Source organism: Scyliorhinus torazame, chromosome 12 (assembly GCF_047496885.1).
Source record: "Scyliorhinus torazame isolate Kashiwa2021f chromosome 12, sScyTor2.1, whole genome shotgun sequence".
In the NCBI taxonomy this organism is placed as follows: Eukaryota; Metazoa; Chordata; class Chondrichthyes; order Carcharhiniformes; family Scyliorhinidae; genus Scyliorhinus; species Scyliorhinus torazame.
The window spans coordinates 8,829,887-8,850,809 of record NC_092718.1 but is presented as its reverse complement, the minus strand read 5'-3'; positions in this window follow the sequence as shown (position 1 = coordinate 8,850,809).

Genomic DNA, 20,923 nt, shown 5'->3' with positions numbered 1-20,923 from the left:
GCACTCAGGGAATATTTGGAGACAGCACTGCAGGAATGTTTGGAGACAACACTCCGGGAATGTATGGAGACAGCACTCCGGGAATCTTTGGAGACAACACTCCGGGAATGTTTGGAGACAGCACTCGGGGAATGACTGGAGACAGCACTCCGGGAACGTTTGGAGACAGCACTCCGGGAATAATTGGAGACTGCACTCCGGGAATGTTTGGAGACAGCACTCTGGGAATGTTTGGCGACAGCACTATGGGAATGTTTGAAGACAGCACTCCGGGAATGCCTGGTGACAACACTCTGGCAATGTTTGGAGACAGCACTCCGGGAATGTTTGGTGACAACACTCGGGGAATGTTTGGTGACAGCACTCTGGGAATGTTTGGTGACCGCACTCCGGGAATATTTGCAGACAGCACTCCCGGAATGTTTGGAGACAGCACTCTGTGAAAGTTTGGGGAACGCACTCCGGGAAAGTTTGGATACAGCACTCCGGGAATGACTGGAGACAGCCCTCCAGGAATGTTTGGAGGCAGCACTACGGGAATGTTTTATGGACAGCACTCCGGGAAGGTCTGGAGACAGCACTCTGGGAATGTTTGGAGACAGCTCTCCGGCAATATTTGGAGACTGCACTCCGGGAATGTTGGGAGCCAACACTCCGGGAAATATTGGAGGCAGCACTACGGAATGACTGGAGACTGCACTCCAGGAATATTTGGAGACAGCACTCCGGGTATGACAGCACTCCGGGAATGACTGAGAACAGCACTCCGGGAATGTTTGGAGATAGCACTCCGGGAATGACTGGAGACAGCACTCCTGGAATGTTTGGAGACAGCAGTCCGGGGATGACAGCACGCCTTACATGACTGGAGCCAGCACTCTGGGAATGTTTGGAGCCAGCATTAAGGAATGTTTGGAGACAGCACTCCGGGAATATTTGGAGACAGCACTGCAGGAATGTTTGGAGACTGAACTCCGGGAATGTTGTGAGCCAACAGTCCGGGAAAGATTGGAGGCAGCACTACGGGAATGACTGCAGACAGCACTCCGGGAATGTTTGGAGACAGCACTCTGGGAATGTTTGGAGAAAGCTTTCTGGGAATGACCGGAGACAGCACTCCAGGAATGTTTGGAGTCAGCTCTCCGGGAATATTTGCAGACAGCACACCCGGAATGTTTGGAGACAGCACTCAGTGAAAGTTTGGGGACAGCACTCCGGGAAAGTTTGGATACAGCACTCCGGGAATGACTGGAGCCAGCACTCAGGGAATGTTTGGAGCCAGCATTAAGGAATGTTTGGAGACAGCACTCCGGGAATATTTGGTGACAGCACTGCAGGAATGTTTGGAGACAACACTCCGGGAATGTATGGAGACAGCACTCCGGGAATGTTTGGAGACAACACTCCGGGAATGTTTGGAGACAGCACTCGGGGAATGACAGGAGACAGCACTCCGGGAACGTTTGGAGACAGCACTCCGGGAATAATTGGAGACAGCACTCCGGGAATGTTTGGAGACAGCACTCTGGGAATGTTTGGAGACAGCACTCCGTGAATGTTTGGAGAAAGCACTCAGGGAAAGACTGGAGACAGCACTCCGGGAATGACTGGAGACTGCACTCTGGGAATGTTTGGCGACAGCACTATGGGAATGTTTGAAGACAGCACTCCGGGAATGCCTGGTGACAACACTCTGGGAATGTTTGGAGACAGCACTCCGGGAATGTTTGGTGACAACACTCGGGGAATGTTTGGTGACAACACTGCGGGAATGTTTGGAAACAGAACTCCGGGAATGACTGGAGACAGCACTCCGGGAATGTTTGGTGACCACACTCCGGGAATATTTGCAGACAGCACTCCCGGAATGTTTGGAGACAGCACACTGTGAAAGTTTGGGGACAGCACTCTGGAAATGTTTGGAGACAGCACTCCGGGAATGTTTGGAGACAGCACTCCAGGATTGACTGGAGACAGCACTCCGGGAAAGTTTGGATACAGCACTCCGGGAATGACTGGAGACAGCTCTCCAGGAATGTTTGGAGGCAGCACTACGGGAATGTTTTATGGACAGCACTCCGTGAAGGACTGGAGACAGCACTCCGGGAATGTTTGGAGACAGCACTCCATAAATGTTTGCAGACATCGCTCCAGGAATGTTTAGAGACAGCACTCCGGGATGTTTGGAACAGCGCACCGGGAATGTTTGGAGACAGCACTTCGGAAATCTTTGGAGGCAGCACTCCGTGACTGTTTGGAGACAGCTCTCCGGGAATGTTTGGAGAAAGCACTCCGGGAATGACTGGAGACAGCACTCCGGGAATGTTTGGAGACAGCACTCCGGGAATGACTGGAGACAACACTCCGGGAATGTTTGGAGACAACACTCCGGGAATGTTTGGAGACAGCACTCGGGGAATGACTGGAGACAGCACTGCAGGAATGTTTGGAGATAACACTCCGGGAATGTATGGAGACAGCACTCCAGGAATGTTTGGAGACAACACTCCGGGAATGTATGGAGACAACACTCCGGGAATGTTTGGAGACAGCACTCGGGGAATAACTGGAGACAGCACTCCGGGAATGTTTGGAGATAGCACTCCGGGAATGTTTGGAGGCAGCACTCTGGGAATCACCGGAGACAGCACTCCCGGAATGTTTCAGGACAGCACTCCGAGAATAATTGGAGACAGCACTCCGGGAATGTTTGGAGACAGCACTCTGGGAATGTTTGGAGACAGCACTCCGTGAATGTTTGGAGAAAGCACTCAGGGAAAGACTGGAGACAGCACTCCGGGAATGACTGGAGACTGCACTCTGGGAATGTTTGGTGACAGCACTATGGGAATGTTTGAAGACAGCTCTCCGGGAATGCCTGGTGACAGCACTCTGGGAATGTTTGGAGACAGCACTCCTGGAATGTTTGGAGACAGCACTCCGGGGATGACAGCACGCCTTAAATGACTGGAGCCAGCACTCTGGGAATGTTTGGAGCCAGCATTAAGGAATGTTTGGAGACAGCACTCCGGGAATATTTGGAGACAGCACTGCAGGAATGTTTGGAGACAACACTCCGGGAATGTATGGAGACAGCACTCCGGGAATGTTTGGAGACAACAATCCGGGAATATTTGGAGACAGCACTCCGGGAATGTTTGGAGACAGCACTCCGGGAATGTTTGGAGACAGCACTCTGGGAATCACCGGAGACAGCACTCCGGGAATGTTTCGGGACAGCACTCCGGGAATGTTTGGAGACAGCACTCCGTGAATGTTTGGAGAAAGCACTCAGGGAAAGACTGGAGACAGCACTCCGGGAATAACTGGAGACTGCACTCTGGGAATGTTTGGCGACAGCACTCTGGGAATGTTTGGTGACAACACTCGGGGAATGTTTGGTGACAACACTGCGGGAATGTTTGGAAACAGCACTCCGGGAATGACTGGAGACAGCACTCCGGGAATGTTTGGAGACAGCACTCTGGGAATGTTTGGCGAAAGCACTCTGGGAATGACCGGAGACAGCACTCCAGGTCTGTTTGGAGTCAGCTCTCCGGGAATGTTTGGAGACAGCACTCCGGGAATGTTTGGTGACCGCACTCCGGGAATATTTGCAGACTGCACTCCCGGAATGTTTGGAGACAGCACTCAGTGAAAGTTTGGGGACAGCACTCCGGGAATGTTTGGAGACAGCACTCCGGGAAAGTTTGGATACAGCACTCCGGGAATGTCTGGAAACAGCACTCAGGAATGTTTGGAGGCAGCACTACGGGAATGTTTTATGGACAGCACTCCGGGAAGGTCTGGAGACAGCACTCTGGGAATGTTTGGAGACAGCTCTCCGGCAATATTTGGAGACTGCACTCCGGGAATGTTGGGAGCCAACACTCCGGGAAATATTGGAGGCAGCACTACGGAATGACTGGAGACTGCACTCCAGGAATATTTGGAGACAGCACTCCGGGTATGACAGCACTCCGGGAATGATGGAGACAGCACTCCGGGAATGTTTGGAGACAACACTCCGGGAATGTATGGAGACAGCACTCCGGGAATGTTTGGAGACAACACTCCGGGAATGTTTGGAGACAGCACTCGGGGAATGACTGGAGACAGCACTCCGGGAACGTTTGGAGACAGCACTCCGGGAATAATTGGAGACAGCACTCCGGGAATGTTTGGAGACAGCACTCTGGGAATGTTTGGCGACAGCACTATGGGAATGTTTGAAGACAGCACTCCGGGAATGCCTGGTGACAACACTCTGGCAATGTTTGGAGACAGCACTCCGGGAATGTTTGGAGGCAACAATCCGGGAATATTTGGAGACAGCACTCCGGGAATGTTTGGAGACAGCACTCCGGGAATGTTTGGAGACAGCACTCTGGGAATCACCGGAGACAGCACTCCGGGAATGTTTCGGGACAGCACTCCGGGAATGTTTGGAGACAGCACTCCGTGAATGTTTGGAGAAAGCACTCAGGGAAAGACTGGAGACAGCACTCCGGGAATAACTGGAGACTGCACTCTGGGAATGTTTGGCGACAGCACTCTGGGAATGTTTGGTGACAACACTCGGGGAATGTTTGGTGACAACACTGCGGGAATGTTTGGAAACAGCACTCCGGGAATGACTGGAGACAGCACTCCGGGAATGTTTGGAGACAGCACTCTGGGAATGTTTGGCGAAAGCACTCTGGGAATGACCGGAGACAGCACTCCAGGTCTGTTTGGAGTCAGCTCTCCGGGAATGTTTGGAGACAGCACTCCGGGAATGTTTGGTGACCGCACTCCGGGAATATTTGCAGACTGCACTCCCGGAATGTTTGGAGACAGCACTCAGTGAAAGTTTGGGGACAGCACTCCGGGAATGTTTGGAGACAGCACTCCGGGAAAGTTTGGATACAGCACTCCGGGAATGTCTGGAAACAGCACTCAGGAATGTTTGGAGGCAGCACTACGGGAATGTTTTATGGACAGCACTCCGGGAAGGTCTGGAGACAGCACTCTGGGAATGTTTGGAGACAGCTCTCCGGCAATATTTGGAGACTGCACTCCGGGAATGTTGGGAGCCAACACTCCGGGAAATATTGGAGGCAGCACTACGGAATGACTGGAGACTGCACTCCAGGAATATTTGGAGACAGCACTCCGGGTATGACAGCACTCCGGGAATGATGGAGACAGCACTCCGGGAATGTTTGGAGACAACACTCCGGGAATGTATGGAGACAGCACTCCGGGAATGTTTGGAGACAACACTCCGGGAATGTTTGGAGACAGCACTCGGGGAATGACTGGAGACAGCACTCCGGGAACGTTTGGAGACAGCACTCCGGGAATAATTGGAGACAGCACTCCGGGAATGTTTGGAGACAGCACTCTGGGAATGTTTGGCGACAGCACTATGGGAATGTTTGAAGACAGCACTCCGGGAATGCCTGGTGACAACACTCTGGCAATGTTTGGAGACAGCACTCCGGGAATGTTTGGTGACAACACTCGGGGAATGTTTGGTGACAGCACTCTGGGAATGTTTGGTGACCGCAGTCCGGGAATATTTGCAGACAGCACTCCCGGAATGTTTGGAGACAGCACTCTGTGAAAGTTTGGGGACAGCACTCCGGGAAAGTTTGGATACAGCACTCCGGGAATGACTGGAGACAGCCCTCCAGGAATGTTTGGAGGCAGCACTACGGGAATGTTTTATGGACAGCACTCCGGGAAGGTCTGGAGACAGCACTCTGGGAATGTTTGGAGACAGCTCTCCGGCAATATTTGGAGACTGCACTCCGGGAATGTTGGGAGCCAACACTCCGGGAAATATTGGAGGCAGCACTACGGAATGACTGGAGACTGCACTCCAGGAATATTTGGAGACAGCACTCCGGGTATGACAGCACTCCGGGAATGACTGAGAACAGCACTCCGGGAATGTTTGGAGATAGCACTCCGGGAATGACTGGAGACAGCACTCCTGGAATGTTTGGAGACAGCAGTCCGGGGATGACAGCACGCCTTACATGACTGGAGCCAGCACTCTGGGAATGTTTGGAGCCAGCATTAAGGAATGTTTGGAGACAGCACTCCGGGAATATTTGGAGACAGCACTGCAGGAATGTTTGGAGACTGAACTCCGGGAATGTTGTGAGCCAACAGTCATGGAAAGATTGGAGGCAGCACTACGGGAATGACTGCAGACAGCACTCCGGGAATGTTTGGAGACAGCACTCTGGGAATGTTTGGAGAAAGCTCTCTGGGAATGACCGGAGACAGCACTCCAGGAATGTTTGGAGTCAGCTCTCCGGGAATATTTGCAGACAGCACACCCGGAATGTTTGGAGACAGCACTCAGTGAAAATTTGGGGACAGCACTCCGGGAAAGTTTGGATACAGCACTCCGGGAATGACTGGAGCCAGCACTCAGGGAATGTTTGGAGCCAGCATTAAGGAATGTTTGGAGACAGCACTCCGGGAATATTTGGTGACAGCACTGCAGGAATGTTTGGAGACAACACTCCGGGAATGTATGGAGACAGCACTCGGGGAATGACTGGAGACAGCACTCCGGGAACGTTTGGAGACAGCACTCCGGGAATAATTGGAGACAGCACTCCGGGAATGTTTGGAGACAGCACTCTGGGAATGTTTGGAGACAGCACTCCGTGAATGTTTGGAGAAAGCACTCAGGGAAAGACTGGAGACAGCACTCCGGGAATGACTGGAGACTGCACTCTGGGAATGTTTGGCGACAGCACTATGGGAATGTTTGAAGACAGCACTCCGGGAATGCCTGGTGACAACACTCTGGGAATGTTTGGAGACAGCACTCCGGGAATGTTTGGTGACAACACTCGGGGAATGTTTGGTGACAACACTGCGGGAATGTTTGGAAACAGAACTCCGGGAATGACTGGAGACAGCACTCCGGGAATGTTTGGAGACAGCCTCTGGGAATGTTTGGAGAAAGCACTCTGGGAATGACCGGAGACAGCACTCCAGGAATGTTTGGAGTCAGCTCTCCGTGAATGTTTGGTGACAGCACTCTGGGAATGTTTGGTGACCGCACTCCGGAAATATTTGCAGACAGCACTCCCGGAATGTTTGGAGACAGCACTCTGTGAAAGTTTGGGGACAGCACTCCGGGAAAGTTTGGATACAGCACTCCGGGAATGACTGGAGACAGCCCTCCAGGATGTTTGGAGGCAGCACTACGGGAATGTTTTAGGACAGCACTCCGGGAAGGACTGGAGACAGCACTCCGGGAATGTTTGGAGACAGCACTCCGTAAATGTTTGCAGACATCGCTCCAGGAATGTTTAGAGACTGCACTCTGGGAATGTTTGGAGACAGCGCTCCGGGAATGTTTGGAGACAGCACTCCGGAAATCTTTGGAGACAGCACTCCGAGACTGTTTGGAGACAGCTCTCCGGTAATGTTTGGAGAAAGCACTCCGGGAATGACTGGAGACAGCACTCCGGGAATGTTTGGAGACAGCACTCCGGGAATGACTGGAGACAGCATTCCGGGATTGGAGACAGCACTCCGGGAATGTTTGGACACAGCACTCCGGGAATATTTGGAGACAGGACTGCAGGAATGTTTGGAGACAACACTCCGGGAATGTATGGAGACAGCACTCCAGGAATGTCTGGAGACAACACTCCGGGAATGTTTGGAGACAGCACTCGGGGAATGACTGGCGACAGCACTCCGGGAATGTTTGGAGACAGCACTCCGGGAATGTTTGTAGGCAGCACTCTGGGAATCACCGGAGACAGCACTCCCGGAATGTTTCAGGACAGCACTCCGGGAATAATTGGAGACAGCACTCCGGGAATGTTTGGAGACAGCACTCTGGGAAAGTTTGGAGACAGCACTCCGTGAAAGTTTGGAGAAAGCACTCAGGGAAAGACTGGAGACAGCACTCCGGGAATGACTGGAGACTGCCCTCTGGGAATGTTTGGCGACAGCACTATGGGAATGTTTGAAGACTGCACTCCGGGAATGCCTGGTGACAGCACTCCGGGAATGTTTGACGACAGCACTCTGGGAATGTTTGGAGAAAGCACTCTGGGAATGACCGGAGACAGTACTCCAGAAATGTTTAGAGTCAGCTCTCCGGGAATGTTTGGAGACAGCACTCCGGGAATGTTTGGTGACCGCACTCCGGGAATATTTGCAGACAGCACTCCCGGAATGTTTGGAGACAGCACTCTGTGGAAGTTTGGGGACAGCGCTCTGGGAATGTTTGGAGACAGCACTCCGGGAATGTTTGGAGACAGCACTCCAGGATTGACTGGAGACAGCACTCCGGGAACGTTTGGATACAGCACTCCGGGAAGGACAGGAGACAGCACTCCAGGAATATTTGGAGGGAGCACTACGGGAATCTTTTATGGACAGCACTCCGGGAAGGACTGGAGACAGCACTCCGGGAATGTTTGGAGACAGCACTCCGGGAATGCCTGGTGACAGCACTCCAGGAATGACTGGAGACAGCATTCCGGGAACGTTTGGAGAAAGCAGTCCGGGAACGTGTGGACATAGCACTCCGGGAATATTTGGAGACAGCACTGCAGGAATGTTTGGAGACAACACTCCGGGAATGTATGGAGACAGCACTCCAGGAATGTCTGGAGACAACACTCCGGGAATGTTTGGAGACAGCACTCGGGGAATGACCGGAGACAGCACTCCAGAAATGTTTGGAGTCAGCTCTCCGCGAATGTTTGGAGACAGCACTCCGGGAATGTTTGGTGACCACACTCCGGGAATATTTGCAGACAGCACTCCCGGAATGTTTGGAGACAGCACTCTGTGGAAGTTTGGGGACAGCACTCTGGGAATGTTTGGAGACAGCACTCCAGGAATGTTTGGAGACAGCACTCCAGGATTGACTGGAGACAGCACTCCAGGAATGTTTGGAGACAGCACTCCGGGAATGTTTGGACACAGCACTCCGGGAATATTTGGAGACAGCACTGCAGGAATGTTTGGAGACAACACTCCGGGAATGTATGGAGACAGCACTCCAGGAATGACTGGAGACAGCACTCCGGGAATGTTTGGAGACAGCACTCCGGGAATGACTGGAGACAGCATTCCGGGATTGGAGACAGCACTCCGGGAATGTTTGGACACAGCACTCCGGTATTATTTGGAGACAGCACTGCAGGAATGTTTGGAGACAACACTCCGGGAATGTATGGAGACAGCACTCCAGGAATGTCTGGAGACAACACTCCGGGAATGTTTGGAGACAGCACTCGGGGAATGACTGGAGACAGCTCTCCGGGAATGTTTGGAGACAGCACTCCGGGAATGTTTGTAGGTAGCACTCTGGGAATCACCGGAGACAGCACTCCCGGAATGTTTCAGGACAGCACTCCGGGAATAATTGGAGACAGCACTCCGGGAATGATTGGAGACAGCACTCGGGGAATGACCGGAGACAGCACTCCAGAAATGTTTGGAGCCAGCTCTCCGCGAATGTTTGCAGACAGCACTCCCGGAATGTTTGGAGACAGCACTCTGTGGAAGTTTGGGGATAGCACTCTGGGAATGTTTGGTGACAGCACTCCGGGAATGTTTGGAGACAGCACTCCAGGATTGACTGGAGACAGCACTCCGGGAATGTTTGGAGACAGCACTCCGGGAATGTTTGGACACAGCACTCCGGGAATATTTGGAGACAGCACTGCAGGAATGTTTGGAGACAACACTCCGGGAATGTATGGAGACAGCACTCCAGGAATGACTGGAGACAGCACTCCGGGAATGTTTGGAGACAGCACTCCGGGAATGACTGGAGACAGCATTCCGGGATTGGAGACAGCACTCCGGGAATGTTTGGACACAGCACTCCGGGAATATTTGGAGACAGCACTGCAGGAATGTTTGGAGACAACACTCCGGGAATGTATGGAGACAGCACTCCAGGAATGTCTGGAGACAACACTCCGGGAATGTTTGGAGACAGCACTCGGGGAATGACTGGAGACAGCACTCCGGGAATGTTTGGAGACAGCACTCCGGGAATGTTTGTAGGTAGCACTCTGGGAATCACCGGAGACAGCACTCCCGGAATGTTTCAGGACAGCACTCCGGGAATAACTGGAGACAGCACTCCGGGAATGTTTGGAGACAGAACTCTGGGAATGTTTGGAGACAGCACTCCGTGAAAGTTTGGAGAAAACACTCAGGGAAAGACTGGAGACAGCACTCCGGGAATGACTGGAGACTGCCCTCTGGGAATGTTTGGCGACAGCACTATGGGAATGTTTGAAGACTGCACTCCTGGAATGCCTGGTGACAGCACTCCGGGAATGTTTGGCGACAGCACTCTGGGAATGTTTGGAGAAAGCACTCTGGGAATGACCGGAGACAGTACTCCAAAAATGTTTGGAGACAACACTCCGGGAATATTTGGAGACAGCACTGCAGGAATGTTTGGAGACAACACTCCGGGAATGTATGGAGACAGCACTCCAGGAATGTTTGGAGACAACACTCCGGGAATGTTTGGAGACAGCACTCCGGGAATGTTTGGAGACAGCACTCCGGGAATGACTGGAGACAGCACTCCGGGAATGTTTGGTGACAGCACTCTGGGAATGTTTGGAGACAGCATTCCGTGAATGTTTGGAGAAAGCACTCAGGGAAAGACTGGAGACAGCACTCTGGGAATGACTGGAGACTGCACTCTGGGAATGTTTGGCGACAGCACTATGGGAATGTTTGAAGAAAGCACTCCGGGAATGCCTGGTGACAGCACTCTGGGAATGTTTGGAGACAGCACTCTGGGAATGTTTGGTGACAACACTCGGGGAATGTTTGGTGACAACACTGCGGGAATGTTTGGAAACAGCACTCCGGGAATGACTGGAGACAGCACTCCGGGAATGTTTGGTGACCACACTCCGGGAATATTTGCAGTCAGCACTCCCGGAATGTTTGGAGACAGCACACTGTGAAAGTTTGGGGACAGCACTCTGGAAATGTTTGGAGACAGCACTCCGGGAATGTTTGGATACAGCACTCCGGGAATGACTGGAGACAGCTCTCCAGGAATGTTTGGAGGCAGCACTACGGGAATGTTTTATGGACAGCACTCCGTGAAGGACTGGAGACAGCACTCCGGGAATGTTTGGAGACAGCACTCCGTAAATGTTTGCAGACATCGCTCCAGGAATGTTTAGAGACAGCACTCCGGGATGTTTGGAACACCGCACCGGGAATGTTTGGAGACAGCACTCCGGAAATCTTTGGAGGCAGCACTCCGTGACTGTTTGGAGACAGCTCTCCGGGAATGTTTGGAGAAAGCACTCCGGGAATGACTGGAGACAGCACTCCGGGAATGTTTGGAGACAGCACTCCGGGAATGACTGGAGACAACACTCCGGGAATGTTTGGAGACAACACTCCGGGAATGTTTGGAGACAGCACTCGGGGAATGACTGGAGACAGCACTGCAGGAATGTTTGGAGATAACACTCCGGGAATGTATGGAGACAGCACTCCAGGAATGTTTGGAGACAACACTCCGGGAATGTATGGAGACAGCACTCCAGGAATGTTTGGAGACAACACTACGGGAATGTTTGGAGACAACACTCCGGGAATGTTTGGAGACAGCACTCGGGGAATGACTGGAGACAGCACTACAGGAATGTTTGGAGATAGCACTCCGGGAATGTTTGGAGGCAGCACTCTGGGAATCACCGGAGACAGCACTCCCGGAATGTTTCAGGACAGCACTCCGAGAATAATTGGAGACAGCACTCCGGGAATGTTTGGAGACAGCACTCCGGGAATGTTTGGAGACAGCACTCTGGGAATGTTTGGAGACAGCACTCCGTGAATGTTTGGAGAAAGCACTCAGGGAAAGACTGGAGACAGCACTCCGGGAATGACTGGAGACTGCACTCTGGGAATGTTAGGTGACAGCACTATGGGAATGTTTGAAGACAGCTCTCCGGGAATGCCTGGTGACAGCACTCTGGGAATGTTTGGAGACAGCACTCCTGGAATGTTTGGAGACAGCACTCCGGGGATGACAGCACGCCTTAAATGACTGGAGCCAGCACTCTGGGAATGTTTGGAGCCAGCATTAAGGAATGTTTGGAGACAGCACTCCGGGAATATTTGGAGACAGCACTGCAGGAATGTTTGGAGACAACACTCCGGGAATGTATGGAGACAGCACTCCGGGAATGTTTGGAGACAGCACTCCGGGAATGTTTGGAGACAGCACTCTGGGAATCACCGGAGACAGCACTCCTGGAATGTTTCGGACAGCACTCCGGGAATGTTTGGAGAAAGCACTCAGGGAAAGACTGGAGACAGCACTCCGGGAATAACTGGAGACTGCACTCTGGGAATGTTTGGCGACAGCACTCCGGGAATGTTTGGTGACAACACTCGGGGAATGTTTGGTGACAACACTGCGGGAATGTTTGGAAACAGCACTCCGGGAATGACTGGAGACAGCACTCCGGGAATGTTTGGAGACAGCACTCTGGGAATGTTTGGCGAAAGCACTCTGGGAATGACCGGAGACAGCACTCCAGGTCTGTTTGGAGTCAGCTCTCCGGGAATGTTTGGAGACAGCACTCCGGGAATGTTTGGTGACCGGACTCCGGGAATATTTGCAGACTGCACTCCAGGAATGTTTGAAGACAGCACTCAGTGAAAGTTTGGGGACAGCACTCCGGGAATGTTTGGAGACAGCACTCCGGGAAAGTTTGGATACAGCACTCCGGGAATGTCTGGAGACAGCACTCAGGAATGTTTGGAGGCAGCACTACGGGAATGTTTTATGGACAGCACTCCGGGAAGGTCTGGAGACAGCACTCTGGGAATGTTTGGAGACAGCTCTCCGGCAATATTTGGAGACTGCACTCCGGGAATGTTGGGAGCTAACACTCCGGGAAATATTGGAGGCAGCACTACGGAATGACTGGAGACTGCACTCCAGGAATATTTGGAGACAGCACTCCGGGTATGACAGCACTCCGGGAATGATGGAGACAGCACTCCGGGAATGTTTGGAGATAGCTCTCCGGGAATGACTGGAGACAGCACTCCTGGAATGTTTGGAGTCAGCAGTCCTGGGATGACAGCACGCCTTACATGACTGGAGCCAGCACTCTGGGAATGTTTGGAGCCAGCATTAAGGAATGTTTGGAGACAGCACTCAGGGAATATTTGGAGACAGCACTGCAGGAATGTTTGGAGACAACACTCCGGGAATGTATGGAGACAGCACTCCGGGAATCTTTGGAGACAACACTCCGGGAATGTTTGGAGACAGCACTCGGGGAATGACTGGAGACAGCACTCCGGGAACGTTTGGAGACAGCACTCCGGGAATAATTGGAGACTGCACTCCGGGAATGTTTGGAGACAGCACTCTGGGAATGTTTGGCGACAGCACTATGGGAATGTTTGAAGACAGCACTCCGGGAATGCCTGGTGACAACACTCTGGCAATGTTTGGAGACAGCACTCCGGGAATGTTTGGTGACAACACTCGGGGAATGTTTGGTGACAGCACTCTGGGAATGTTTGGTGACCGCACTCCGGGAATATTTGCAGACAGCACTCCCGGAATGTTTGGAGACAGCACTCTGTGAAAGTTTGGGGAACGCACTCCGGGAAAGTTTGGATACAGCACTCCGGGAATGACTGGAGACAGCCCTCCAGGAATGTTTGGAGGCAGCACTACGGGAATGTTTTATGGACAGCACTCCGGGAAGGTCTGGAGACAGCACTCTGGGAATGTTTGGAGACAGCTCTCCGGCAATATTTGGAGACTGCACTCCGGGAATGTTGGGAGCCAACACTCCGGGAAATATTGGAGGCAGCACTACGGAATGACTGGAGACTGCACTCCAGGAATATTTGGAGACAGCACTCCGGGTATGACAGCACTCCGGGAATGACTGAGAACAGCACTCAATGAATGTTTGGAGATAGCACTCCGGGAATGACTGGAGACAGCACTCCTGGAATGTTTGGAGACAGCAGTCCGGGGATGACAGCACGCCTTACATGACTGGAGCCAGCACTCTGGGAATGTTTGGAGCCAGCATTAAGGAATGTTTGGAGACAGCACTCCGGGAATATTTGGAGACAGCACTGCAGGAATGTTTGGAGACTGAACTCCGGGAATGTTGTGAGCCAACAGTCCGGGAAAGATTGGAGGCAGCACTACGGGAATGACTGCAGACAGCACTCCGGGAATGTTTGGAGACAGCACTCTGGGAATGTTTGGAGAAAGCTTTCTGGGAATGACCGGAGACAGCACTCCAGGAATGTTTGGAGTCAGCTCTCCGGGAATATTTGCAGACAGCACACCCGGAATGTTTGGAGACAGCACTCAGTGAAAGTTTGGGGACAGCACTCCGGGAAAGTTTGGATACAGCACTCCGGGAATGACTGGAGCCAGCACTCAGGGAATGTTTGGAGCCAGCATTAAGGAATGTTTGGAGACAGCACTCCGGGAATATTTGGTGACAGCACTGCAGGAATGTTTGGAGACAACACTCCGGGAATGTATGGAGACAGCACTCCGGGAATGTTTGGAGACAACACTCCGGGAATGTTTGGAGACAGCACTCGGGGAATGACAGGAGACAGCACTCCGGGAACGTTTGGAGACAGCACTCCGGGAATAATTGGAGACAGCACTCCGGGAATGTTTGGAGACAGCACTCTGGGAATGTTTGGAGACAGCACTCCGTGAATGTTTGGAGAAAGCACTCAGGGAAAGACTGGAGACAGCACTCCGGGAATGACTGGAGACTGCACTCTGGGAATGTTTGGCGACAGCACTATGGGAATGTTTGAAGACAGCACTCCGGGAATGCCTGGTGACAACACTCTGGGAATGTTTGGAGACAGCACTCCGGGAATGTTTGGTGACAACACTCGGGGAATGTTTGGTGACAACACTGCGGGAATGTTTGGAAACAGAACTCCGGGAATGACTGGAGACAGCACTCCGGGAATGTTTGGTGACCACACTCCGGGAATATTTGCAGACAGCACTCCCGGAATGTTTGGAGACAGCACACTGTGAAAGTTTGGGGACAGCACTCTGGAAATGTTTGGAGACAGCACTCCGGGAATGTTTGGAGACAGCACTCCAGGATTGACTGGAGACAGCACTCCGGGAAAGTTTGGATACAGCACTCCGGGAATGACTGGAGACAGCTCTCCAGGAATGTTTGGAGGCAGCACTACGGGAATGTTTTATGGACAGCACTCCGTGAAGGACTGGAGACAGCACTCCGGGAATGTTTGGAGACAGCACTCCGTAAATGTTTGCAGACATCGCTCCAGGAATGTTTAGAGACAGCACTCCGGGATGTTTGGAACAGCGCACCGGGAATGTTTGGAGACAGCACTTCGGAAATCTTTGGAGGCAGCACTCCGTGACTGTTTGGAGACAGCTCTCCGGGAATGTTTGGAGAAAGCACTCCGGGAATGACTGGAGACAGCACTCCGGGAATGTTTGGAGACAGCACTCCGGGAATGACTGGAGACAACACTCCGGGAATGTTTGGAGACAACACTCCGGGAATGTTTGGAGACAGCACTCGGGGAATGACTGGAGACAGCACTGCAGGAATGTTTGGAGATAACACTCCGGGAATGTATGGAGACAGCACTCCAGGAATGTTTGGAGACAACACTCCGGGAATGTATGGAGACAACACTCCGGGAATGTTTGGAGACAGCACTCGGGGAATAACTGGAGACAGCACTCCGGGAATGTTTGGAGATAGCACTCCGGGAATGTTTGGAGGCAGCACTCTGGGAATCACCGGAGACAGCACTCCCGGAATGTTTCAGGACAGCACTCCGAGAATAATTGGAGACAGCACTCCGGGAATGTTTGGAGACAGCACTCTGGGAATGTTTGGAGACAGCACTCCGTGAATGTTTGGAGAAAGCACTCAGGGAAAGACTGGAGACAGCACTCCGGGAATGACTGGAGACTGCACTCTGGGAATGTTTGGTGACAGCACTATGGGAATGTTTGAAGACAGCTCTCCGGGAATGCCTGGTGACAGCACTCTGGGAATGTTTGGAGACAGCACTCCTGGAATGTTTGGAGACAGCACTCCGGGGATGACAGCACGCCTTAAATGACTGGAGCCAGCACTCTGGGAATGTTTGGAGCCAGCATTAAGGAATGTTTGGAGACAGCACTCCGGGAATATTTGGAGACAGCACTGCAGGAATGTTTGGAGACAACACTCCGGGAATGTATGGAGACAGCACTCCGGGAATGTTTGGAGACAACAATCCGGGAATATTTGGAGACAGCACTCCGGGAATGTTTGGAGACAGCACTCCGGGAATGTTTGGAGACAGCACTCTGGGAATCACCGGAGACAGCACTCCGGGAATGTTTCGGGACAGCACTCCGGGAATGTTTGGAGACAGCACTCCGTGAATGTTTGGAGAAAGCACTCAGGGAAAGACTGGAGACAGCACTCCGGGAATAACTGGAGACTGCACTCTGGGAATGTTTGGCGACAGCACTCTGGGAATGTTTGGTGACAACACTCGGGGAATGTTTGGTGACAACACTGCGGGAATGTTTGGAAACAGCACTCCGGGAATGACTGGAGACAGCACTCCGGGAATGTTTGGAGACAGCACTCTGGGAATGTTTGGCGAAAGCACTCTGGGAATGACCGGAGACAGCACTCCAGGTCTGTTTGGAGTCAGCTCTCCGGGAATGTTTGGAGACAGCACTCCGGGAATGTTTGGTGACCGCACTCCGGGAATATTTGCAGACTGCACTCCCGGAATGTTTGGAGACAGCACTCAGTGAAAGTTTGGGGACAGCACTCCGGGAATGTTTGGAGACAGCACTCCGGGAAAGTTTGGATACAGCACTCCGGGAATGTCTGGAAACAGCACTCAGGAATGTTTGGAGGCAGCACTACGGGAATGTTTTATGGACAGCACTCCGGGAAGGTCTGGAGACAGCACTCTGGGAATGTTTGGAGACAGCTCTCCGGCAATATTTGGAGACTGCACTCCGGGAATGTTGGGAGCCAACACTCCGGGAAATATTGGAGGCAGCACTACGGAATGACTGGAGACTGCACTCCAGGAATATTTGGAGACAGCACTCCGGGTATGACAGCACTCCGGGAATGATGGAGACAGCACTCCGGGAATGTTTGGAGACAACACTCCGGGAATGTATGGAGACAGCACTCCGGGAATGTTTGGAGACAACACTCCGGGAATGTTTGGAGACAGCACTCGGGGAATGACTGGAGACAGCACTCCGGGAACGTTTGGAGACAGCACTCCGGGAATAATTGGAGACAGCACTCCGGGAATGTTTGGAGACAGCACTCTGGGAATGTTTGGCGACAGCACTATGGGAATGTTTGAAGACAGCACTCCGGGAATGCCTGGTGACAACACTCTGGCAATGTTTGGAGACAGCACTCCGGGAATGTTTGGAGGCAACAATCCGGGAATATTTGGAGACAGCACTCCGGGAATGTTTGGAGACAGCACTCCGGGAATGTTTGGAGACAGCACTCTGGGAATCACCGGAGACAGCACTCCGGGAATGTTTCGGGACAGCACTCCGGGAATGTTTGGAGACAGCACTCCGTGAATGTTTGGAGAAAGCACTCAGGGAAAGACTGGAGACAGCACTCCGGGAATAACTGGAGACTGCACTCTGGGAATGTTTGGCGACAGCACTCTGGGAATGTTTGGTGACAACACTCGGGGAATGTTTGGTGACAACACTGCGGGAATGTTTGGAAACAGCACTCCGGGAATGACTGGAGACAGCACTCCGGGAATGTTTGGAGACAGCACTCTGGGAATGTTTGGCGAAAGCACTCTGGGAATGACCGGAGACAGCACTCCAGGTCTGTTTGGAGTCAGCTCTCCGGGAATGTTTGGAGACAGCACTCCGGGAATGTTTGGTGACCGCACTCCGGGAATATTTGCAGACTGCACTCCCGGAATGTTTGGAGACAGCACTCAGTGAAAGTTTGGGGACAGCACTCCGGGAATGTTTGGAGACAGCACTCCGGGAAAGTTTGGATACAGCACTCCGGGAATGTCTGGAAACAGCACTCAGGAATGTTTGGAGGCAGCACTACGGGAATGTTTTATGGACAGCACTCCGGGAAGGTCTGGAGACAGCACTCTGGGAATGTTTGGAGACAGCTCTCCGGCAATATTTGGAGACTGCACTCCGGGAATGTTGGGAGCCAACACTCCGGGAAATATTGGAGGCAGCACTACGGAATGACTGGAGACTGCACTCCAGGAATATTTGGAGACAGCACTCCGGGTATGACAGCACTCCGGGAATGATGGAGACAGCACTCCGGGAATGTTTGGAGACAACACTCCGGGAATGTATGGAGACAGCACTCCGGGAATGTTTGGAGACAACACTCCGGGAATGTTTGGAGACAGCACTCGGGGAATGACTGGAGACAGCACTCCGGGAACGTTTGGAGACAGCACTCCGGGAATAATTGGAGACAGCACTCCGGGAATGTTTGGAGACAGCACTCTGGGAATGTTTGGCGACAGCACTATGGGAATGTTTGAAGACAGCACTCCGGGAATGCCTGGTGACAACACTCTGGCAATGTTTGGAGACAGCACTCCGGGAATGTTTGGTGACAACACTCGGGGAATGTTTGGTGACAGCACTCTGGGAATGTTTGGTGACCGCAGTCCGGGAATATTTGCAGACAGCACTCCCGGAATGTTTGGAGACAGCACTCTGTGAAAGTTTGGGGACAGCACTCCGGGAAAGTTTGGATACAGCACTCCGGGAATGACTGGAGACAGCCCTCCAGGAATGTTTGGAGGCAGCACTACGGGAATGTTTTATGGACAGCACTCCGGGAAGGTCTGGAGACAGCACTCTGGGAATGTTTGGAGACAGCTCTCCGGCAATATTTGGAGACTGCACTCCGGGAATGTTGGGAGCCAACACTCCGGGAAATATTGGAGGCAGCACTACGGAATGACTGGAGACTGCACTCCAGGAATATTTGGAGACAGCACTCCGGGTATGACAGCACTCCGGGAATGACTGAGAACAGCACTCCGGGAATGTTTGGAGATAGCACTCCGGGAATGACTGGAGACAGCACTCCTGGAATGTTTGGAGACAGCAGTCCGGGGATGACAGCACGCCTTACATGACTGGAGCCAGCACTCTGGGAATGTTTGGAGCCAGCATTAAGGAATGTTTGGAGACAGCACTCCGGGAATATTTGGAGACAGCACTGCAGGAATGTTTGGAGACTGAACTCCGGGAATGTTGTGAGCCAACAGTCATGGAAAGATTGGAGGCAGCACTACGGGAATGACTGCAGACAGCACTCCGGGAATGTTTGGAGACAGCACTCTGGGAATGTTTGGAGAAAGCTCTCTGGGAATGACCGGAGACAGCACTCCAGGAATGTTTGGAGTCAGCTCTCCGGGAATATTTGCAGACAGCACACCCGGAATGTTTGGAGACAGCACTCAGTGAAAATTTGGGGACAGCACTCCGGGAAAGTTTGGATACAGCACTCCGGGAATGACTGGAGCCAGCACTCAGGGAATGTTTGGAGCCAGCATTAAGGAATGTTTGGAGACAGCACTCCGGGAATATTTGGTGACAGCACTGCAGGAATGTTTGGAGACAACACTCCGGGAATGTATGGAGACAGCACTCGGGGAATGACTGGAGACAGCACTCCGGGAACGTTTGGAGACAGCACTCCGGGAATAATTGGAGACAGCACTCCGGGAATGTTTGGAGACAGCACTCTGGGAATGTTTGGAGACAGCACTCCGTGAATGTTTGGAGAAAGCACTCAGGGAAAGACTGGAGACAGCACTCCGGGAATGACTGGAGACTGCACTCTGGGAATGTTTGGCGACAGCACTATGGGAATGTTTGAAGACAGCACTCCGGGAATGCCTGGTGACAACACTCTGGGAATGTTTGGAGACAGCACTCCGGGAATGTTTGGTGACAACACTCGGGGAATGTTTGGTGACAACACTGCGGGAATGTTTGGAAACAGAACTCCGGGAATGACTGGAGACAGCACTCCGGGAATGTTTGGAGACAGCCTCTGGGAATGTTTGGAGAAAGCACTCTGGGAATGACCGGAGACAGCACTCCAGGAATGTTTGGAGTCAGCTCTCCGTGAATGTTTGGTGACAGCACTCTGGGAATGTTTGGTGACCGCACTCCGGAAATATTTGCAGACAGCACTCCCGGAATGTTTGGAGACAGCACTCTGTGAAAGTTTGGGGACAGCACTCCGGGAAAGTTTGGATACAGCACTCCGGGAATGACTGGAGACAGCCCTCCAGGATGTTTGGAGGCAGCACTACGGGAATGTTTTAGGACAGCACTCCGGGAAGGACTGGAGACAGCACTCCGGGAATGTTTGGAGACAGCACTCCGTAAATGTTTGCAGACATCGCTCCAGGAATGTTTAGAGACTGCACTCTGGGAATGTTTGGAGACAGCGCTCCGGGAATGTTTGGAGACAGCACTCCGGAAATCTTTGGAGACAGCACTCCGAGACTGTTTGGAGACAGCTCTCCGGTAATGTTTGGAGAAAGCACTCCGGGAATGACTGGAGACAGCACTCCGGGAATGTTTGGAGACAGCACTCCGGGAATGACTGGAGACAGCATTCCGGGATTGGAGACAGCACTCCGGGAATGTTTGGACACAGCACTCCGGGAATATTTGGAGACAGGACTGCAGGAATGTTTGGAGACAACACTCCGGGAATGTATGGAGACAGCACTCCAGGAATGTCTGGAGACAACACTCCGGGAATGTTTGGAGACAGCACTCGGGGAATGACTGGCGACAGCACTCCGGGAATGT